Source organism: Protopterus annectens, chromosome 7.part1 (assembly GCF_019279795.1).
Source record: "Protopterus annectens isolate FY-2018-M chromosome 7.part1, PAN1.0, whole genome shotgun sequence".
NCBI lineage: Eukaryota > Metazoa > Chordata > Ceratodontiformes > Protopteridae > Protopterus > Protopterus annectens.
Genome location: NC_056740.1, coordinates 331,449,060 through 331,469,953, shown reverse-complemented (window position 1 = coordinate 331,469,953; position 20,894 = coordinate 331,449,060). Strand labels below are relative to the sequence as shown.

The window sequence follows — 20,894 nt, the reverse complement described above, 5'->3', positions numbered from 1 at the left end:
AATTGGATATTGCTGCCAACTAGACTTTGACAGTCGAAGAAGACAACACTTCATTGAAAAGTTGGACTACAAAATCAAGTATATCATAAATCAGAGCAGAGAAGGGAATCAATGTTACTTTGTAATGTCCAGTGAACAAATCTTTTCCATTTACTGAAATATAGTTTACGTGTAGATGGTTTATGAGAAGACAGGAGTATGTCGAAACACACACACCACACCAGGATAGAGTATAATAACTTTACTGATGTATCCGGTACCTTGGCTTATGCCTTCAAGGAATGAATTTTTACATCAGGACAGGATTTTGAACAGGTCTGAACAGGAGAGCACAGGTTGTCTGGCTATTAATGGAAATGGAGAAGCCAGGCTGTCAGCCTGAGACTGGGTATGTCTGGGTGACCCATGCCCATCTAGTCAGACAGGAGGTCTGGAGTTGGATCCAGAATCCACGGTTAGTGAAGTAAGTGAGGACAGAGGAAGTGAACCAAATCTGTCAAGGCCAATACGGTGCAATGAGGATCACTTTGCTCTTTGACCTGGCCGCTTTCTGCAGAAATTTTGGGATTAATGGACTTGGGAGAAAGGCATAAAGGAGACCGGGGGACCAATCATGAAGAAAAGCATCCCTCAGTGACTCCCCACTTGGGGGGATCAGGGCAAAGTAGTTGCTGCACTTGTTGTTTAGGGGAGAGTCGAAAAGACTGCAGCACAGCTGACCCCATTGATGGAATATCCTTTCTGTCACATTCTGATTGAGGGACCATTCATGGGTAGAAGAATGCACCTGCTCAACTTGTCTGCTATCACACTGGACTTCCCTGGAATATGTGCTGCAATGAGAAAGCAGTTGGAAGAGATTGCCCATTGCCACACTCTGACAGCTTCTTGACACAAGGGGTAGAGATCTGGTTCCTCCTTGTTTGTTGTTGTACTAGACTACTGACATGTTGTCTGACTGAACTGCAGTCATTCCTAAAGGAAGAGCATTTTGGAAAGCCTGCAATGCTAAGAGCACAGCTCTCATCTCTAGGACTATGAAAACAACTTCCAAACTAGGCCATCACAGCAAACTTTTCAATCCGAACTTTTTATTAAAGTGTTCCAGAAAACATAAAACATCAATAGTACCAATACAGTCAAATGTAAGCACTTTTATCTTAAGACATCCTCAGAACCATGAATGAAACCTTATTAAATCCACATTTAAAAACATGAATGAATCTGTGCACACACATGAACCTGGCCAATCACGTCATTCCATTTCCGAACGTCACAGTGAATATAATTAAAGTCATGTTGGTGTTGCATATCAATGTCCTAGAAATGAATCCAAGTTGGCCTGTGTGGGGGACCGAATGACTTGCACTATTTTGCCCAGAAAATGAGAAGCGTCCATGGTCACTGTGGCCCTGGGCTGGGGAAGAACAAACAGGCAACCTCACAGTAACTGATCCGAATGAATCTACCATTTGAGATCTTTTTTGCAAATATTGGTTATCTTTATTTGAGTCAATATTGGTTGTAGAAGGATAGACCATTGTGCTGATAACAGTCATTGTAGAATTCTCATATGAAATCTGGCTAACTAGCATTATTAATGCTGTCATTGATTCTAAAGTCTGAAGAACCAGTCAAGCAGAGATTTTGCTGCTGCAGATTATTCTTGTGACTTGAGACCTGACTGTTTCCACTCTTGCAGGGGAAGTGAGGCTATTGTTTCTTTTGTGTCGAGAATTGCTCCTATCAAGTTTAACCTTTGAGTGGGCTCTAGATAAGATTCCTCATAGTTTACAGTTCTCCCTAGACGTAAGCATGTCTAGAGAACATTGTCTCTTGCCTTCAACAGCTCATGACTGATTGGGGCGGAAGTGAGCCAGTCATCTAGATACGGAAATACCCAGAATCCATGCAGTCTCAAGTGAGCTGCCACTACTGCAATGCACTTGGTAAACACCCTAGGGGGCTGATACCTTCTAAAAATAGAAGTTTTTTTTTTTTTTGGAGAGAGAGAGAAGAAAGACGAAAAGGGAGGATACCAACAATGGTAAAAAGGGAATACACTAAGTGTAAGGTGAAAGAATACTATCAATGGTATTCAGAGATACTTTCATACGAAAGGAAAGGGAAAATAACAGCAAGAAATCAGTTGTTAGGTAAGGGATATAAGCTACACTAGAAGATAAACAGAGAAAAAGCAAAAAGAAACTAGAAGAGAAAAGGAAGTTTTAAATTCAGTTAAAGAGACTTATCTGCTCCAGAGAAAATGATCACGTCTAACGAAAATAGCAGCAAACGAGATCTGCAGTACTTAGGAAGGGTGCAGCTCAAGAGTTTTTTGCTTATGATGAGCTATAGTAATGGCCAAGTCAGATCGGATGGATTGGATCCGAACCCACAGGTCAAGGATAGAATGAAAATTGACAGCATCAGATCTTTTTTATCTGATATTGTCAATGTTCATTCATTCCTCAACCACTGGGACAGAGTCTCCAGCTACCGGAAATCCTGGGTGGAATCTAAAAAAATACATTCCAGAGCACAGTTGAGCCAAAGGCTGCTCTTCCCTTTGAGACCAGATCCAGTTTGTAATCAGTAATAAAGGTATGAAAATTGGCCTAAGTTGCAGCCACACATTTGTCATCCATGGAAGTGCTAAACAGAAAACTGAAGAGGTTGCCATGGACCTAGCTGAATGGGCTCTTAAAGGTTTTAGTAAGGACAGATCCAACTTGTTGTAGACAAATGATATATAATCCATCAGCCAGCTGGCTACCTTTGCAACTGATTTACCCAATTTAGAATCTGCAAAGGAGACAAATAATTGATCCCATCTAATTTCTTTTATTCTACGTAAGTAAAAACATAATGGTCTGTTAACATCCAATAAGTGCAACATATATCCACCTCTGTTTGCAAATTTTGGAAAGAAAACTGGCAGATTAATGGACTGGTTGATTCTGACACCACCTTAGGAAAGAAAGAAGGACTGGTTTGTAATTGTAAAATATCCCTATGAAAAATCAAGTAAGGAGACTTAGAAGACAGTGCTTGAAGTTCTGAAATTCTCCTAGCAGAGGTGACAGCCACCAGATATATAGTCTTCCAGGTCAGAAACTTAAAATCACATTTTGCTGCTGGTTCAAAGGGGGAATGAATCAAGGCCTTCAGTGCCAAATTTAAGTCCAGGGGGAAATTGGATCTTTATAAGGTGGTCTCAAAAGAAGGGTATCTCTCAAGAAGGCCTTATAAGTTTAAATGAAGCTAGGGTAGGGTTTTCAAATCCAATTTGAAAATTAGAAATGGTTGAAAATTGAGATAGGTCCTTTGTTGAAAACTGTAGCCAAACAGTCAAGGAAGCTTTGTACAGGGGCTGAAAAGGGGTCAATATGTTTCTGAAGCATCCAGAAAACAAGCCTCTCTCATTTCCATCTATAAAGTTTTCTTGTAGAAGCTTTATGGAAAATAAAAGTATATGACAGACAGGGCATGAGGCATGGGTTGTCTGACTATTAAAGGAAGTGGAAAAAACACACTGTCAGCTTTAGGTTTGAGATATCTGGATGAATCATGCCTGTTGGGTGAGCTAGCAAGTCTGGAACGGGATCCAGAATCCAAGGTGGGTAAATTAGATAAGGCCAGAGAAAGGGGAACTAAATCTGTGGAGACCAGTAAGGTGCAATGAGGATGACTTCGCTCTTCAACCAGAAAGCTTTCTGCAGAAATCTGGGGATCAAGGCAGATGAGGGATATGCATAGAGAAGACCAGGGGCCAGTCGTCTAGTACAGTGTCTCTCAGTTATTGTCCCCAGTGGGGGGATTAGGGCAAAGAAGCTGCTGAACTTGTTGTTCAGGGAAGATGCAAAAAGATCACAGCAAGGCTGGCCCCACTGGTGAAAAATCATTTCTGCTACCTTCGTGTTGACAGAAAACTGATGAATTAGTAGTATGGACCTGTTCAATTTGTCTACTATCATGATGGACTTCCCCAGAATGTGCACTGCTATCAGAAAATGGTTGGATGAGATCACCCAATGCCACACTGTGAAGGCTTCTCAACACAAGGGTTAAGACCTAGTTCATCCTTGTTTGCTGGCGTACCAAACTATTGGCATATTGTCTGCCTGAATCACAATTATCTCAAAAGTGACAGAGTCTTGGAAGCACTGCAATGCTAAGACCACTGATTTCATTTCTAGGATATTGATATGCATCTTGGCCTGTTCGGGGGGACCAACTGCCTTGGACAGTTTTCCCCAGGAAGTGCCCCCCCTACACCCAATCTGAGAAGCATCCATGATCACTATGGCCTTGGGCTAAGGGAGAATGAAAGGACAGCTTTGTAGAATTTGATCTGATTGAATCCAGCACCAAAGGTATCTCTTGAATGCCTGAGTGATTCCTATTTGGGCTGATATGTGTTGTTAAAGAATAGACCACTGTGTTGCTAACATCCACTGAAGAATTCTCATGTGAAATCTTAGTATAGGAACTAGAAAATGTAGCCGCCGACATTGATTCCAAGGCTTGAACAATCAATCGGGCTGAGATTGTGGTAGTGTGAATTATTTTTCTGACCTGGAATCTGATTGTTTGTACTCTTGAGAGAGGAAGAGAAGCTGTCACTAATACCATGTTGAAAATTGCTCCTAAGAATTCCAATGTGTGAGACCATTTCAACTGAGATTTGTTGTAATTTATGGTTATCCCCAGATGGGAGCATGTCTGGAGTACCTGATCTCATGCTCTTATTAGAAGATACCTGGTCGCAGGGGTAGCGAGGCAGTTGTCCAGGTACAGAAATACTTGGAATCCCTGCATTCTGAAGTGAGCTGCTACCACTGCCATGCATTTGGTGAACATCCTGAGAACTGTGGTGAGGCCAAAGGGCAGTGCTCTGAAATGGTAATGACTGGCTCCCAGCCAGAAAAGTAGACACCTTCTGCATTGTCTGTTCATTTTTATGTGACAGTATGCATCCTGAAGGTCTTTCAAGCACATCCAGTCTTCCTTGCACAAAAAGGCAGAATGGACTGAACTGTGACCATCCGAAACTTTGTATGTCGAACTGATTTGTGCATGTTCCTGACATTCAAAATAATTTTCCCAGTCCCCTGTTTTCTTTGGCACTAAAAAGAATCTTGAATAAGTTCCGGATCCTATCTGGTCTGGTGGGACCTCTTGGATGCCTCTTTTTCTGTCAGCTTTTGTATCTCTAGTGCTGCTGCTTTCCTCTGACTAGGTGGAATATCAAGTAATTTGCAAACAGATGGTGGAAGAAGAGAAAAGGGAATTATAAAACTTCTGGAAATAATCCTCTGCACCCACATATCTTTTGTGATGTCCAGGCTTTCTGATGTAGGGATAATTGACCTCCGATTGCCTCCAGAGGGGGACAATCGGTTTTCCTTTCAGGAGTGCTGGTAGGGTCTGTCAGAGAAGAACCTCTAGACCCTTGGTTCTGTGGGCCTCTTCTGCCACTTGGACTACGTCTTCCATTTGAGTTACTCCTTCTGCCACTGGGGGAACTATCTCCACATGGATCTTGGACAGGGCTCAGGTACTTTCTGAACCACATCTTTCAACCATCGCATTGATTCCTGGAGAAAGTTCTTTGAGGGGTTGAAAAACATACTCCCACGACAGAGAGGGTCATTCTGTCTTGCTCACACCTGGAGAGTGTGTCCTTTTCCTTAGGACTAAACAACAAACTGCCATCAAAGGGTGCACTGACAAACAAGAAGAGCTCTGCAAAATCACACAAGTACATCCAAGCATGCCCCATGATGGAAATGCCTAAACCCACTGTCCTTGAGGTACTTTCAGCTGCATGAGAGATAAGCCTCAAGGACAAATTAGAAATGGATTGTAGGGGTGCCAACTGTGAGGCCGCAGAAGTCTGAGTCTCAGCAGTAGTGGTCCCAGAAAGGGATTTTGACAGTTCCTTTATCAAGTCCCTTTATAGTCTTGTAAAGTGTGCCATGTAATTCAGCGACCTAAGGGCAAAGTTTGCTGAAGCATACTCACACTTCCCAAATCTGTCCAAAGCCCTAGACTCCCTGTTAGGGGAATGGACAGAGGAACTCTGCTCAGCAAATTCCTTCTTGGTGGCTGCCACCATGACCATGGCATCTACGGGCAATCCCTTGTTCCCAAACTCCCTTCCTACAGATGGCACCAGAATGTGATCCAGTCTTTTCGCGATTGGCTCAAATGTGTCAGGCTCCTTCCACACCCGCCTAGAGATCAAGTCAATGAGCTTGTCGACAAGCAGAGTTACACAGGAAGTAGAAGGGCCAGACCAAAAGGCCTCCAGAAATACCAATTCCTCTGAGGAAGGGTTATCTGTAGACTAACCACCCCACTGCTTAAGAATCTCAAGAATGTCTCCAAATTAAACATGTTCAGGTGGTTATCTTTGAGACCCTTCATCAAAATCAGTATCTTCAGTGACGGACTCCTGAGGGGAGACCAAATGCCTCCTCTTGCACTTCCTCTTCCTAGGGACTTCTTCAGTGGAGTGCTCCAGAGATGTGTAAGAAGAAATTGTAATACCCTGCTGGGAAATCTGGAAACTTTGGTATGGATGTCCCTGTGGCACAGAATGATGGGGCTCAAGGTGCAGTGATGCACTGGATCCAGAGGGAAGATCCAAGGGGGTAGGAGCCATCAGTCCTGCCAAAGCATAGAACACTCTCTCCCCCACCTCAAAAGCAGAATGCTTCAGGGAAAAAGAAGTCAGTGGAGCCAAAATGTCATGCCTCCACTCCATCAGCTCTCCCTGCCCCGAAGGCTGTCCACCAGAGGTGGATGCCATAACCGAGCTGTCCAATCCCGATGCTCCAAGGGGAAGAGACAGCTCCCAAAACTTTAGAGTCAACTCAAACAGTTCAGATCCAACAAGGATGCTTTGGCTCTGAAACCGTCGCATCCAGTACAATCAGAGACAGAGTTGGAGCCAAAGATACTAACATCTTTGGATAAGATCCAGATGGTCCTAGGAGACTGTGATCCAAATCCTCCAAAAATAAGTTAGATCGGAGAAGGAGCATAGTTTGGTGGAGTAATACAAACAAAGGCTTCCTGACCTGAAGGAGGAGGAGCCTGGAGAACTCCCTTCTGTATCTGTGTCAAGAGAAATTTCCTTATCATTCTGTCCACGTCAGCCTTGGTCAACTTCTGGAAGAAATAGAAGAAGCTACAGATGGGAAGCTGGAGTGCCAGCAAGATTGAAGACATGGAGAAGGTACTCTAGAGGGTATCAGGTCTATGGATGGGGAATTCCTGGCCCTAGGCAAAGGCCTTGGATCCGAACGACTTGGATCTGAGGAAGCCTTTGTCGACTCAGACACTGACTGAGCAGGAGCAGTCTTCAGATCTGAGTTATGCTTTCTCTGTGGTAGTTCCATGGCAGGATCCGAGGGAGTCAAGAATCCCAAAAGCCTAGAAGACTTAGTTGAAGGTTCCTTTAACTTAGGTTTGGGGGGGTTGAGCCCCAGAAGTAGCCTCTGAAAAGGATGAAGGGAGAAATCCTTTCAAGATTAATTTATTTTTCCTCTCCACGATTGCTCAAGGATTGAAGGTCTTACAGACTGAACAATCTACTTGAAAATGGTCTGGGCCCAAACAGTATACTCACTAAGCGTGTGCATCAGAATGAGACAACTTGTGCCTGCATTTCTGGGACTTTCTAAAGCCAGAAGGACCTTTTTCAGACATTTTAAAATACCAAAAGCAAAAACAGCAGAAGAATTTTTTTTCACTAAATAGAAATAAAGGAAAATTACCAACAGTGGTAATTAGAACTATAACAAAATGTACTCAAAATCACTATCTTCAGTGACGGACTCCTGAGGGGAGACCAAATGCCTCTTCTTGCACTTCCTTTTCCTAGGGACTTCTTCAGTGGAATGCTCCAGAGATGTGTAAGAAGAAATTGTAATACCCTGCTGGGAAATCTGGAAACTTTGGTATGGCTGTCCCTGTGGCACAGAATGATGGAGCTCAAGGTGCAGTGATGCACTGGATCCAGAGGGAAGATCCAAGGGGGTAGGAGCCATCAGTCTTGCCAAAGCATAGAACACTCTCTCCCCCACCTCAAAGGCAGAATGCTTCAGGGAAAAAGAAGTCAGTGGAGCCAAAATGTCATGCCTCCACTCCATCAGCTATCCCTGCCCCGAAGGCTGTCCACCAGAGGTGGATGCCATAACCGAGCTGTCCAATCCCGATGCTCCAAGGGGAAGAGACAGCTCCCAAAACTTTAGAGTCAACTCAAACAGTTCAGATCCAACAAGGATGCTTTGGCTCTGAAACCGTCGCATCCAGTACAATCAGAGACAGAGTTGGAGCCAAAGATACTAACATCTTTGGATAAGATCCAGATGGTCCTAGGAGACTGTGATCCAAATGCTCCAAAAATAAGTTAGATCGGAGAAGGAGCATAGTTTGGTGGAGTAATACAAACAAAGTCTTCCTGACCTGAAGGAGGAGGAGCCTGGAGAACTCCCTTCTGTATCTGTGTCAAGAGAAATTTCCTTATCATTCTATCCACGTCAGCCTTGGTCAACTTCTGGAAGAAATAGAAGAAGCTACAGATGGGAAGCTGGAGTGCCAGCAAGATTGAAGGTATGGAGAAGGTACTCTAGAGGTTTCCAGGTCTATGGATGGGGAATTCCTGGCCCTAGGCAAAGGTCTTGGACCCGAACGACTAGGATTCGAGGAAGCCTTTGTCGACTCAGACACTGGCTGAGCAGGAGCAGTCTTCAGATCTGAGTTATGCTTTCTCTGTGGTAGTTCCATGGCAGGATCCGATGAGGGAGTCAAGAATCCCAAAAGCCTAGAAGACTTAGTTGAAGGTTTCTTTAACTTGGGTTTGGGGGGGTTGAGCCCCAGAAGTAGCCTCTGAAAAGGATGAAGGGAGAAATCCTTTCAAGATTAATTTATTTTTCCTCTCCACGATTGCTCAAGAATTAAAGGTCTTACAGACTGAACAATCTACTTGAAAATGGTCTGGGCCCAAACAGTATACGCACTAAGCGTGTGCATCAGAATGAGACAACTTGTGCCCGCATTTCTGGGACTTTCTAGAACAGAAGGACCTTTTTCAGACATTTTGAAAATACCAAAAGCAAAAAAGAGCAGAAGATTTTTTTTTCACTAAATAGAAATAAAGGAAAATTACCAACAGTGGTAATTAGAACTATAACAAAATGTACAAGAGTGAAAGGGAAATAAGAAATTGCCAACTATGGTACTAAGGTTACACTAAACAGTATAAAAAAGGGAGGAGTTAGAGATGAAAAAAAATGTAATATGTTACAAGAAATAAAAATAAACAAATTAATTTATATCAATACTGAAATGCTCAAGAGCTCAAAGTGACCATGTCAAAATGTGAAAGTGGCAAACTTGATCTGAGGTATGTTAGGGGTTGGTATATTATAGGTAAGGGAGGAGCTCAAGAGCTTTTTAGTGGCCACAATCTAAAATTACAGCCAAGTCAGATCCCAGTATCGAATATGAACCCAATGGTTGAGGAATAAATTAAAACTGACAACATCAGATCTATAATCTTACCTTCTTCCCTCAGGTCTATGGATGGGGAATTCCTGGCCCTAGGCAAAGGCCTTGGATCCGAACGACTAGGATCTGAGGAAGCCTTTGTCGACTCAGACACTGACTGAGCAGGAGCAGTCTTCAGATCTGAGTTATGCTTTCTCTGTGGTAGTTCCATGGCAGGATCCGAGGGAGTCAAGAATCCCAAAAGCCTAGAAGACTTAGTTGAAGGTTCCTTTAACTTAGGTTTGGGGGGTTGAGCCCCAGAAGTAGCCTCTGAAAAGGATGAAGGGAGAAATCCTTTCAAGATTAATTTATTTTTCCTCTCCACGATTGCTCAAGGATTGAAGGTCTTACAGACTGAACAATCTACTTGAAAATGGTCTGGGCCCAAACAGTATACTCACTAAGCGTGTGCATCAGAATGAGACAACTTGTGCCTGCATTTCTGGGACTTTCTAAAGCCAGAAGGACGTTTTTCAGACATTTTAAAATACCAAAAGCAAAAAACAGCAGAAGATTTTTTTTTCACTAAATAGAAATAAAGGAAAATTACCAACAGTGGTAATTAGAACTATAACAAAATGTACAAGAGTGAAAGGGAAATAAGAAATTGCCAACTATGGTACTAAGGTTACACTAAACAGTATAAAAAAGGGAGGAGTTAGAGATGAAAAAAAATGTAATATGTTACAGGAAATAAAAAGAAACAAATTAATTTATATCAATACTGAAACGGTCATGAGCTCAAAGTGACCATGTCAAAATGCAAAAGTGGCAAACTTGATCTGAGGTATGTTAGGGGTTGGTATATTATGGGTAAGGGAGGAGCTCAAGAGCTTTTTAATGGCCACAATCTAAAATTACAGCCAAGTCAGATCCCAGTATTGAATATGAACCCAATGGTTGAGGAATAAATGAAAACTGACAACATCAGATCTATAATCTTACCTTCTTCCCTTTAATTGTCTTCCCTACGTATAAGTCAAAATTATATGATACTTTGTGCAATTTCATCAATGACATCACTGATGTCTTCCAAAATACATAACCAATCTCAGGACTTCTGTATTTATTACTGTATATAATCTTGCCTTACATATCTCTGTAGCTGCTGTTCTACTGTTCTTAAAACTGTTAGTATACATAACTTGTATTTGCTATTTTGTTTCATCTTATGTACTTTATCTTTTTTTTATTGTCAGACAGACTTTCTTGGCAAAAAATGTCAATAGATAATATCTCTTACGTTCTTCTTCAAGAACCTATAACTTAGGCTCCAAACTTCTAATACTATCTTGGAGATGAACGAACTGTGTATCTTAGTATAACTGCACATACCTGTTTCAGCTTAAGAACTGGTACCAGAGCTGGTTGAGGCTTCTCATGTACTACAATGACTAATATCTCTTCCTTCTCAGTGGGCATCAGCAAAATGGATATGCCAACTTCTTCAGATTAAAGAGCTGAAGAAGTCCCAGAATCCGAGCTTACCTTAAGGCAAGGAAACTTATTTCTTAATGAATTCTACTCTTTTTTTTTCTAAGAGGCTCTTTCTCCTTGAATTCTGAAATTTTCATTGATTTCTCTGTCAAAGTTTTTAGTTTTTTTTTCAATTAGAAATTAAACAACTTCTTTCTCTTCAAATTTAGATGGCTTGTTTACACTTTCTGCAGTGCTTGTACTTTTCAACATTGTGATCAGAACCCCCCCCCAAAAAAAAAAAACACAAAGTGAAAATGTTTAGGGACTATTTGCCTACCATTCACTCCAGTGGAACTCCTGAGGTTTGTATGCGTAACTCTCAATGATTGCATTCTGAGCTTTTTGACAAAAATCAACATACTGCCTCAAATGTGCATACCTCTGGAGCCACAAGGGTTACTAAAGAAATGCAAGTGGAAAATTGTTCAGCACAAACATATTTACACTGGTAGTGTTTGTGAAGGCTGCCAGCCTAGCCAGACAGAATTTTATAGATAATTCTATCATTTGTAAATATGAATGTTGAAATACAAACTTGTTTTCTTAAATGAGAGACTATGCTGTGAAATGTTGAACTTACAACAATGTAGCAACATTGCCATCTGTTGTAAAGAAAGCTAAGTCAAGCATTTCTAGTCTGTCCTTTGAAATTAAAATTACTTCATGCCAGTCCTTTGAAGTTGAAGATTCGGAGTCATTCCGTCTAGACTAGCACATTCTTTCTATTGTTTTAACCAAGAGTTAGATTGCTAGATTTAGTTGAGACAGGCTCAGCTCTCAGACCCTACATTGCAAGACCTGAGGCAGGTAGCTAGGGAGGCACCTGATTCTCGAGGAAAGGGGGAATCTGTATACTGGGACAAAGGGTTACTATACAGAGAGTGGAGCCCTGAGGGAGGGCTAGAAGGTGAGAGAGTACAGCAGTTGGTAGTGCCTAGAGCCTACTGTCTGGCACTTCTAGCCATAGCCCATGATATTCCCTTTGCAGGTCATATGGGCATAAAACGTACAAAGAGACAGTTTATGCATAACTTCTATTTGCCTGGAATTGCGAGAGATGTAACAGAGTACTGCAAGACCTGAGAGCAGTGTCAAAAGGTAGGCAAGGCAGGAGACAAGGTGAGAGCTCCTTTGATGCCTTTGCCTGTGACTGAGGAGCCATTTCAGAGAGTAGCTATGGATATTGTGGGTTCTCTGAGTACCCCAAGTTCCACAGGGAAAAAGTATATCCTAGTGGTAGTGGATTATGCTACATGATAGCCTGAGGCAGTGGCTTTGTCCTCCATTGAGGCAGAGAAGGTGGCAAATGTTTTGTTAGAGATTTTCAGCAGGGTAGGTTTCCCAAAAGAAATACTGACTGACAGAGGTGCCAATTTCATGTCAGACCTGCTGGCTTCTCTGTGGAAGTCCTGTGGGGTGAAGCACATGAAGACCACCCCCTACCATTTGAGAGGTTAGACTCTACAATCAAGTCCATGCTACGGGCATTTGCAGATCAGTTTAAGAGGGAGTGGGAAAAATATTTGCCCCATCTGTTGTTTGCTTACAGAGAAGTTCCCCAGGAATCCACAGGTTTTTCACCCTTTGAGTTGCTGTATGGGTATAGGGTGAGGGGACCTCTAGATTTAATTTGAGATGAGTGGGAAGGTGAGTGAGAGTCGCATAAGGAGTCTGTTGTGGTATATGTCCTAAACCTCAGGACAAGGCTCAGGGAACTCATGGGCTTGATCCAGTAGAACCTGGCAGAAGCCCAACAACAGGAAAAGGTGTGGTATGACAGTAATGCTCGAGCTAGAGAGTATGCAATGGGGCAGCAGGTAATGGTTCTCATTCCTGTCATAGACAACAAGCTGCAAGCAGCTTGGGAGGGACCTTACAAGGTGGTAAGAAAGGTAAGTGATGTTAACTACATGGCGGAACTGCTAGGCAGATGGCAGGGGCACAAATTGTACCATGTTAACATGATGAAACCTTACCACGACAGGGAGGCCCTTGTGCTGAGCATTTGCAGTGGACTGCAGGAGGAGTCTGAGGGAGATCTGGTGACTGATCTCCTCAGTGAGGTTTGGGCTGACACCTCAGTGGAAGAAGTAGCAATGTCCCAGCAGCTATCCCCTACCCAGGTTCGAGAAATCCAAGCAGTGTTGCAAGAAGTTGGGGACATGTTCACTGGGAAACCAGAGTGCACCCACCTGGTAAAGAATCAGGTGGATACAGGACCCCAAAGGCCTATTAGGCTGGCCCCTTATAGAGTGCCTGAGAGAGTCAGAAAGACCCTAAGGGAGGAGGTACAGGAGATGTTGGAACTAGGGGTGATTCAAGAGTCCAACAGTCCCTGGGCCTCAGCAGTGGTGCTGGTGCCAAAGAAGGATGGCAGCACCAGGTTCTGTGTGGACTACAGGAAATTAAATAGCCACACAAGTAAGATGCTTATCCCATGCCTAGGACAGATGCGTCCCTAGATCAGCTGGGTGGGGCTAAGTATCTTTCAACCATTGATCTTACCAAGGGTTACTGGCAGGTGCCCTTGACTCCCAGTGCTAGAGAGAAGTCAGCCTTTGTGACTCCTTCTGGCTTGTATGAGTTCACAAAGATGCCCCTTGGGATGAAGAATGCCCCAGCGACTTTCCAGAGGCTAGTAGATCATATCCCAGCAGGAGCAGGACGGATTGCCCTTGCATACCTAGATGATATTGCCATCTACAGCCATTCCTGGCCAGAGCACCTTCAGCATGTCAGGGAGGTGCTGGGCAGACTACAGAGGGCAGGGTTGACCATTAAGCCGAGCAAATGTCAGGTGGGTATGGCAGAGGTTTCCTACCTAGGACATAGAGTGGGAGTGGTAGAATAAGGCCAGAACCTGCCAAATTGGAAGCCATTCAGGCATGGCCTGCACCTGTTACTGAAAAGCAGTTGAGGGCATTTTAGAGACAGCAGGATACTACAGAAAGTTCATCCCCAGTTATAGTACCATAGCTGCTCCACTCACAGACCTGACAAGGAAGAACAGGCCAGGTAGTGTAGACCCCGGCATGTGAGCAGGCATTCCAGAAGCTTAAAGAAGCTTTGGGGGGACCCCCTGTGTTAGCCAGTTCAGATTACAGCAAATAACTTGTTGTGCAGGTGGATGCTTCAAACCATGGGTTGGGGGTTGTACTTAGCCAGATTTCTTCAGAGGGGGAAGAGCACCCAGTGGTTTATTTCAGCTGTAGGCTCCAACCCAGGGAGGAATGCTATGCAGCTGTAGAGAAAGAATGTCTAGCCATAGTGTGGGCACTGCAGAAACTCCAGCCTTATCTGTATGGAAGGAAATTCACTGTTATGACAGATCACAACCCCCTAACATGGTTAAACAGAGCCAGTCAGCAAAATGCCAAGTTGCTAAGATGGAGCCTGGGGTTGCAAGCATACATGTCAGTGCAGCACCACAGTGGGAGTAGCAATGCCAATGCAGATGGGCTCTCAGGACAGGGAATGCGATGAGGTACACTCAGATAGACCTGACCCTCTCAAGGGACACTTGAAAAACTAGCTTGAGTTCTCTGGGGGGGGGGGGATGTGAAGGCTGCCAGCCTAGCCAGATAGAATTTTATAGATAATTCTATCATTTGTAAATATGAATGTTGAAATACAAACTTGTTTACTTAAATGAAAGAATATGCTATGAAATGTTGAACTTAAAACAATGTAGCAACATTGCCATCTGCTGTAAAGAAAGCTAAGTCAAGCATTTCTAGTCTGTCCTTTGAAATTAAAATTACTTCATGCCTGTCCTTTGAAGTTGAAGATTTGGAGTCATTCTGTCTGGGCTAGCACATTCTTTCTATTGTTTTAACCAAGAGTTAGATTGCTAGATTTATACATGCAAATATATTTTATTGCCCTGATTTCTGCCTAAGTGTAAAATAATGTAGATGCAGTTTCTGTTGGCCTGGGAACACCAGGAAAGTGAAAGAATGATGTAATGTTTATGAAAACTGCAATTTCGATTTAAAAGAGAAAATCAGAAGGCATGGAACATTTTTGTCTTGATCACCCAACTCACACAACTGCTTGTTGTCTTATGTAAGTTATCTTAGACTTGTATTTTCTTTTAGAGATAGCTAGAAACTATAAAGATTAGACTAAGTGTTTTTCTGTGACGTCAGAACTGTAATACTGAATTATTTTAAGTATTTCTGTGTAATCTCTGAACTCTTTACTAGCTCTGTGTAGTAGAAAGTATTGTCTTGTGGTTTTAATTATTGATTATTAAATATTTTAAAACCTTTTAAATGTGGCTGGTCTGTGTGGAGATACGTTAAGCTCTAGAGTACATTGCATATTTATATAGTTTACTGTCCAGGTCACTCCAAATAAGTCTTGACTTGATTAGTCACACTTACCAATTGAATAATAATATTGCACAGTAATAATTGGACACCCTTTTAAGGGCCTTTGAGTAGCTGGTAAATATTAGAGGGTGGTGGCAAGTGGTACTACTGTATAGTCTGGTTAAAAGGGGAACAGTTTGAGAACCTGTGCCAGCCTTCCCCAGAAGTGCCTGTGTGGTTGTGTACACACTTATCTCAAAGTGTGTGATTGTCAGCTACTTGGGCAGGGACACGAAGCACTGGTTGGACAGAGAGGGTGCTGGAGATTTTAGCTTGTCCACTAGGCTGAGATCTGGACCCTATAGCTGTACCAGCGGGGAGTCTTATTGGGGATCTGGGGAGCAAGGTAGCGACCAGCCCCGGACTGACTGTGATCTCTGTGTGCTCTTAAGGGACATTGCACTTTACTGTTTGTATTTGTTATCCTGCCCTCATATATGAGAGCCCTCTCTCATGTTAATAGTGAGGACTGAGGCTCCTTGAGTGCTGGGCCAGGTCACAGGCGTCGCAGTGTTCATTACATTCAATGTCTTAAAACGGATTTTATGACGGATGATAAACATAGTATATATTAATTATGTAATGTTTTGTAAACACCTTAATGATTATCTCAGTAGCTATTCAATCTGCACACATACTGACAGTAACATTTTCTTCATCCATCTGTGAGCTTTCATACGAGGCTAAGAAGTTATGTCTGTTCTACCTGGTTGTTGAAATATTAAGAAAAATATTACAATTATGACAAAATAAATTAATAGCATATGAACAACAATTACTACCACTTAAGCAACACCAAATAGAAGTCAATTATCAGTGCAGTTGAGTTGCACATCATGTACACTTTAACTTGAAATATTTCAATAGTGTGTATGTACTACAGTTTTGAAATTATTAATAGAAATATGAGCAGGCTATATTAAACACCTAGATGCATCAGAAAGATGTAACTGCAGAAACACCTGGAGGCATCACTACACTGCAATGAGTTTAACATACTTCAACGCAACAAAACATTCACAAATAAGAAATAAAATCAAAAACAGACATTGAAATGAAAAGTACAAGTTGCTGCACAGTAAAAATTGCTTCAAGTGAGTGAAGATGTAAGAAAAATATGGTGCATACCTATTCAGTGCACACCAGCATGAGTCTTCGCTGATCTGATCAATGAAGGAATGAAGCCACCGGTTCTATCAGGTCACAGGATAATCAAGATAAGGCAGAATAACACAGAAAGTTATGATTTATGGTTATATGGGGCTATAGTCCAGGACAATCCTCTCATATCAAAACTGAGATTTGTGCAGAACAGACAGTAGTCTTGGACACATGGAAACAAGTGTCTGGCCTGGATGACTCACTGAATTCACCCCTGCCTGCCTCAAAAGACGCCAAGGCAATTAAGATGTAGGTATAATAGGCTGTGAGGCCTGAGGTAGAAAAGGCAGTGCCTCACCAGAAACAACATCTTAAGGCCTCATTAGGACTAGGAGGATCACTGTGGCCTTCCATTCTGTCCATTAGCTATTTAACCACTAGTTCTTTCTGGCTTCTTCATCTTCCTTTGCCAGTGCTTCTTCCTTGGAGAAATGTTATACTTCTGGCTGCTCAAAGAGGGATGCCCCACTGAAAAAAAGGGATAGACATCACTTGTGCCAATGGTAAGAGCATTTTACAGTTGAGAAAGGTCTGCAAGTCCATCACAGCAGAATCTCTCTCTCTCTAAACACACACACACACACACACACACACACACACACACATATATATATATATATATATATATATATATATATATATATATATACAGATATAGATATAGATAGATAGATATAGATATAGATATATATTTGCAGAGGCAAGCAAATACCTTGCAAGAAGAAATTGGTGATCATTCTCAAAGCCAAAAAAAGGCACAGCAGGTGATAATGCTTAAAATGAATTTGTCTTCTTTTGGCAAATTGTGAAGTTTTCAAGGGACCTCTTACACCTTAGAAAAATACCAGTCCACAAAAGATGACAAAAGCAGTACTAGCTACAATGTAAATCCAAATAACAAGACCAACTGAAGTGAAAGATGTTACTTCCTGGGATCTTCTCGTTCTCTAAAGACAGCTTGAAGAAATCAATGAGCAGATGAACTGATGACTAATCAATTCATTATAGTACAACACAAAACTGAAAATGATGTGTGCTGCTCTCCATTGTAGCTGTACAATGGACTGATGTCATGGCCGGGGAGGATTTCGGCTCCACTCTAGGAATGTCTGAAAGCTCTAGGGCAGACTTCTGCCTGTGGCTAATTCCCAAGCAACAAGGACCTCCGAAGCTGAAACGCAAACAAACACCAATCACAACCAAAGTGTCACATAGCTCACAGCATCAGTGTGCCACCCAACAAGAGCCCCTAAGGCAAGACAACGTACCCAACACTTTAGTCATAGGTGACCCTATAGTCAGGCACACTGATGTCCCACTCACCAGGCTGAGCAAGGAGAAAATTACAGTCAGCTGCCTGTCAGGTGCCAGGATCCGCCACATAAATCATGCACTCAAGTCACTCCACAACAAGTACAAATAGGACTCTGTCGTTGTCCATGTTGGAGTGAATGACTTGAGACATACCTCCCTGGACTACATGAAAAGACACATGGAAGAGCTCTTGGATCATGTGGCCCAGGCAGGTATGACCCTAGCCCTGAGTAGCATCCTGCCTTCACCCAGAATGATACAACAGTATAAGGACAAAATGATTGACTTCAACAATTGGCTAAGCTCTTCTGGTGTATTTCAAAGGGGATCCAGTATCTGTCTGCCTCAGACGACATGACTGACAGACCACAATGCTTTGTCAGAGATGGTCTGCACCTGTCGCCCCTGGGATTCAGATTACTGGCTAAGGCTCTTGCCACCCCTACAGTGCCTTTTTTAGGCAAAGTTCAACGGACAAAACCACCAGGTACAAGCATGCAAAATCTGAAGGTAATGCTACTCAATGCTAGAAGTCTAAACCTCAAAATGCACTCTCTCGAGGCACTCCTAAAAATGGTGAAAAAAAAAAAACTTCTCCAAAGCCAACTTCATGCTACTCAAGTCAGAAGTGACGAACATCATGACACCCATGCAGACAGGAACTGAAAGTTCGACTGCTGAATCCTACACTAAGGCACATCCACTCATGCATAATTCGTGCCATCCCCAATAGAACCAAGACACTCTCCTACAAAACAAAAAGGAAGCCAATCTGGTGGTGCCTTGCCATAAACAAACTTTACAACATAAGGAAGAAACTGTTGCAGAAAAAGAGGAAAATCCCAGTTTGCAAAACTCCCTTACCAGTCTCAGTAAGAAGCTGAGATTCCTCATAAAATCCTCCAAAGCTAGTTACGAAAATAAAATTGCCAAAGATTCCAAAGACAGCCACAAGGCATTCTATAGCTATGTCAAGAATCTAAATGGCAATGATCAGATCTGCACTGAGCTACAACAGAATGGCATTAAATACACTGATCCCAAGGATATTGCCAATATCTTGGCAGATCAATTCAGTGCAAACCTCACCCCCCTCTCACCTACTAAAGGGCCCATCTCAATACCGAAAGATTGCCAAATTCCGGTAATAATGGCCACACAGGTAAAAAATACACTCTCCAAAGCTAAGAATACAGCATCCATGGGACCAGACGACATCCCAAGCTGTGTACTACATGAACTACAAAATGAACTGGCACCTCACCTCAGTATCATGTTTCATCATAGCCTCACCTCAGGCTTCGTGCCCACTGAGTGGCGCACAGCTACAGTTATCCCACTCCACAAGGGGGGATCCACCTTGGATCCCAGGAACTACCGCCCTATCAGTCTGACGAGCCTGATCTGCAAGGCCATGGAATGTATTATCATGGAAGTTATAAACAAAGACATTGGCAACCTTCAGACACTGGACCCCTTCGTGAAGGGTTGATCTCGTCTCCTGAACCTGATTGACTTCTTTGAATCAGTCTCCAGAGCTGTGAACAAGGGTAAGGTGGTCCACACAACCTATCTGGACCTCACCAAGGCCTTCAACACCATCCCCCACTCTGAAATCATAGATAAACTTACTAAGCTGGGCATTAATCCCTACGTCACTCGATGGGTTGCCAAGTGGCTTACTGACAGAACCCACACTGAAAAAGTAGCCAACTCCAAATCCAGCTCCAGACAAGTGTAGTACCTCAGGGTTCAGTCTTGGAACCGTTCTTGTTTGGCATCTACTACTCTGAAGTTTTGAGCCACCACTAAGGACTCTGGCTAACAAAATTCACAGATGACTGCAAACTGGGAGCCATTATTGAATCCCCAAATGATGTGGAAATTCTACAAAAGGGCCTTACAGAAACAGATGCTTGGTGCCAAAGCCATGGGATCAAGCTCAATGTCAAGAAGTGTATAGTTATCCCCTTTGGGAAAAAACATGTACCCATGAATTACCACACAGGTGGCAGTACACTAAACACTGAAAGTGTGATAAGAGACTTAGGGGCACAGGTGGACACCTTCGATAACCACATCGTCACAACAGTCAGGAAATCCTTCTATGTGGCACACCATCACTAAGGGCTTTTCATCCAGAAAAAAGGAGGTCATTGTCCCACTGTACTCATCCCTCATTAGACCCCTTATAGAATACAATGCCCCGTTTGGTATGTACCTCTCAAGACATCTGCAACAACTGGAAAGGCCGCAAAAATACCTCACTAAAAGAATCGCAGGCCTAAAGCAGATGCCCTATGCTGACCATCTAAAAACACTCCACCTATACTCTGTCGCATATCGTCTACTCAAAGGCGATCTCTGCTTAACATACAAGGCCACGTCAAACCCAGAGCTGTTGAACATGCTACACTTAAAGAAATCCCAATTCCTCAGAGACACATGCTCCAGAGATCTAAACCCTGTCATCACAATGAACAAGACATGCTGGAGGGATAGGTTCCTGAACCAGAGACTCCCCAGACTCTGGAACAGACTGCCCATACATGTCAAGCAGATCACCTCTTTGGCCCTCTTCAAAAGGAACCTTGATGATTGGACGGGAGATAGGAAATTCACACCGGGGATCACGTCAGTCACCCTGCTAGACGGGGGTCCAAGGAAGTAAATACTGTGGGAAGAAATAGCCAGGGAATTGTTATGGTTAGGCTTGTATAGGTCCTAGGGCCGCTAGCCTAGAACCAACCTATGTACCTATAGATAATGAATAATGATGCAGCAAGTTTCTTAAAAATTAATACCCCCATCTTCCTCTCCATCATATTTTATTTAACTTTTTTTTATCATTTCTGCAACCCTCCATTTTCACCCTCTTTCATTCTTTGTCATTCTTGCTCAGAATCAGCTTCTGGAATTCCTTTGTAAATATCTATTTCTTCTTTCTTATTGTGATCTTCTCTGTGTTCTCTCTTTGATCTCTCCATGTCCCCTTGCCCATGAGAA

The 20,894-nt window shown here is 42.7% G+C and overlaps 1 protein-coding gene across 1 annotated transcript in view; it reads right to left on the bottom strand.

Annotated features, from left to right (window-relative positions):
- DALRD3 (DALR anticodon binding domain containing 3) overlaps window positions 1-20,894 on the bottom strand; it is a 1,074,922-nt gene that overhangs the window by 682,222 nt on the left and 371,806 nt on the right. The gene's annotated exons all lie outside the window — the stretch shown is intronic.